Consider the following 3,687-nt stretch of genomic DNA (forward strand, 5'->3'; position numbering starts at 1 on the left):
CGTACTGTTAGTGCTAATATTGGCATGTTTGGGATGATGAAATAAAAAAATAACTGATTAGGCTTTCTATTATACAATAGAGTATAGGCATCATTTTTTTCTTATAAAAAATAAATTTAAGATATTTTCATGGTAACCATTCGTGCAGATGAAATTAGTAAAATTATCCGTGAACGCATTGAGCAATATAATACAGAAGTAAAAATTGTAAATACTGGTACCGTACTTCAAGTAGGCGATGGTATTGCTCGTATTTATGGTCTTGATGAAGTAATGGCGGGTGAATTGGTGGAATTTGAAGAAGGTACTATAGGCATTGCTTTGAATTTGGAATCAAAAAATGTTGGTGTTGTATTAATGGGTGATGGTTTGCTGATACAAGAGGGAAGTTCAGTAAAAGCAACAGGAAGAATTGCTCAGATACCTGTAAGTGAAGCTTATTTGAGTCGTGTTATAAATGCCCTGGCTAAACCAATTGACGGTCGAGGAGAAATTTCAGCTTCGGAATCTCGATTAATAGAATCTCCCGCTCCCGGTATTATTTCAAGACGTTCGGTATATGAGCCTCTCCAAACAGGACTTATTGCTATTGATTCGATGATCCCCATAGGACGGGGCCAGCGAGAATTAATTATTGGAGATAGACAAACAGGTAAAACAGCAGTAGCCACAGATACAATTCTCAATCAACAGGGACAAAATGTAATATGTGTTTATGTAGCTGTTGGTCAAAAAGCATCTTCTGTGGCTCAAGTGGTGACTACCTTACAAGAAAGAGGAGCAATGGAATACACTATTGTAGTAGCTGAAACAGCGGATTCTCCAGCTACATTACAATACCTCGCGCCTTATACAGGAGCAGCTCTGGCTGAATATTTTATGTACCGTGAACGTCACACTTTAATCATTTATGACGATCTCTCCAAACAAGCACAGGCTTATCGGCAAATGTCTCTTCTATTACGAAGACCACCAGGTCGCGAAGCTTATCCAGGGGATGTTTTTTATTTACATTCGCGTCTTTTGGAAAGAGCCGCTAAATTAAGTTCTCAGTTAGGCGAAGGAAGTATGACTGCTTTACCAATAGTTGAAACTCAATCGGGAGATGTTTCAGCTTATATTCCTACGAATGTAATTTCCATTACAGATGGCCAAATATTCTTATCGGCCGATCTATTCAATGCTGGAATAAGACCCGCTATTAATGTTGGTATTTCAGTTTCCAGAGTTGGATCGGCGGCTCAAATCAAAGCCATGAAACAAGTAGCTGGTAAATTAAAATTGGAATTAGCACAATTCGCAGAATTAGAAGCTTTTGCACAATTCGCTTCTGATCTAGATAAAGCTACTCAAAATCAATTAGCAAGAGGTCAACGATTGCGCGAGTTGCTTAAACAATCCCAATCAGCTCCTCTTACTGTGGAAGAACAGATAGTAACTATTTATACCGGAACGAATGGTTATCTTGATTCATTAGAAATTGGACAGGTAAGGAAATTTCTTGTTGAGTTACGTGCTTACTTAAAGACGAATAAACCTCAATTCAAAGAAATCATATCTTCTACCAAGACATTCACTGGGGAAGCAGAAGCCCTTTTAAAGGACGCTATTAAAGAACAGATGGAACTCTTTTTATTCCAGGAACAAGTAGAAAAAAATTGATGAATCATTAAATAATTTTGTAATTCAATTTTCCAATTTTTATAATTAGTATCTTTTAATATGTTTTTATTTCATTTGAATATTATATATAATGAATTCGAATCAAAATGTAATAAATCAAAAAAAATAGAAGGACAAGGTTGAAATTAGATATGCAAACAACTTGCGTCCAATAGGATTTGAACCTATACCTAAGGTTTAGAAGACCTCTGTCCTATCCATTAGACAATGGACGCTTCTATTTTATATTTGATTCTTTAACCTTTTTAACTAAACCTTATTAAAAAGATTAAAGAATCAAACAAATATAAAGAATTCTAGAAATTATAAAAATAAAATAAATCAAATATTTAGAATAAAAGAAAAAAAAAATAAAAAAGAAAAATCAATTGAATATAATTGAATATATATAACTAAAACTAAATTAAGAAATGAAAATGAAGAATTGACAAATTCTTTAAGAATTCTAGATTCATTCTCGAAGAAAAAAGATAGATTTAAATAGAATAAAATAGAAGCGGGTAGCGGGAATCGAACCCGCATCGTTAGCTTGGAAGGCTAAGGGTTATAGTCGACGTTGATTCATCATTTTGATTTAACGTCTCTAATTCAAAACTGAACGTGAAACTTTTGTTTCATTCGGCTCCTTTACGGAATGAAGAGATGGACAATAAAAAAAATTGACCCATAACATCTATGTCAGCCTTTTTGTATGAATAGGTTTCAAATATCTTGCTTTTTAGATGATCCCTCTAGAAGAGCAATATTCTAACAATCTATGTTTTTTTTCTAGTTACTTCGTTCTCTATTTCTATTTCAGAAAATCTTTAGGAAAAGAAGAAAATTTCCGTCGAGCTAAAAAAATGTCGATGTCTCTAGTAAACTAAAAGAATCGTTTAATAGCTATTTTGCTTCAATTTTTACTATGCAAAAAAATGGAAGATTTAGTTACGATTAGAAAGAAACTTTGTATATTTCTCTCCATAGATCCTTTAGTAATACTCAAAAAATTCGGATTATAGATCCAATTCCAAAAACTTATGTTTCATAATTTTAAAACTCAATTTGTCAAATTCGATTTGATTCTTCTTGTATACAAATTACAATAATGTATATTATACCGCAAATAATTCATCGAGGGGTATAAAGGAGTCCCTTTAAGTAAAAAATAAAGTTTTTGATCGGCATATGAATCAAATGGGGGATCCCTTAACTTTTGGGGGGTCCTTGAAACGAATCGCACTTTTACCACTAAACTATACCCGCTACAATATCATTATTGTATCTTTTGTTGAACAAAGCAATCAGACAAAATAAAGAAATGGGAGGCATAATATTCTAATAAGTCGAGTATTGACATGTTTCATTAGAGAATCTTCTAATGAAATTTGAAAAACGGGATAATTTTCATTTTTTTATTTTGCTGAAGGTTATATATATATACAATTTACGTTACCAGAAAAAAGAGAGGGAGTAAGAAAAGAGAACATTTTTATATTATCTTATTTTGGTTTTATCTCATAGGAATCTATCCGTATCTCTTATTTTTTTTTTAATTACAAATATTTTTACAAATATTTTTTTTTCGAATAAAATATATTCAAATAAAGAATTTTTCTTCAATATTCATGGGAATAAAAGAAAAAGAGCCCGACTAGGTACTGGCCGGGCTCATTGGCTGTATAAAAAGAAAAAAAGAAAACTAAAATATATAGAATAATAAAAAAAAGATAGATAAGATAAAAAAGAATAAAAAAAAAGCAAGTCTCTTTTTTTTTTAAGCTCCCTTTTTGTTCTTCTTGTTTATGTGATATAACATAAACAAAGTAATTCTTTTTTTTTTCAATTGGGGAGAGATGGCTGAGTGGACTATAGCGTCGGATTGCTAATCCGTTGTACAAATTCTTGTACCGAGGGTTCGAATCCCTCTCTTTCCGTTGATAATTTGGTATTTTTTTTTGAACTTGTTTTTTTTATTTACTAGTTAAAGATGTTAAAATAGAGAAAATCCTAAAAATATTTCAA

The 3,687-nt window shown here is 31.8% G+C and overlaps 1 non-coding gene across 1 annotated transcript; it reads right to left on the minus strand.

Moving 5' to 3' along the window:
* Positions 1-1,826: 1,826 nt before the first annotated feature.
* Positions 1,827-1,898, minus strand: TRNAR-UCU (transfer RNA arginine (anticodon UCU)). Its single transcript has one exon. It is a non-coding gene; the product is annotated as a tRNA-Arg (tRNA).
* Between the last annotated feature and the right edge of the window lie 1,789 nt (positions 1,899-3,687).

Source organism: Vigna unguiculata, unplaced genomic scaffold, assembly GCF_037176805.1.
Source record: "Vigna unguiculata cultivar grain cowpea cultivar isolate G323 ecotype 2 unplaced genomic scaffold, ASM3717680v1 ptg000295l, whole genome shotgun sequence".
NCBI classification, from domain to species: Eukaryota; Viridiplantae; Streptophyta; class Magnoliopsida; order Fabales; family Fabaceae; genus Vigna; species Vigna unguiculata.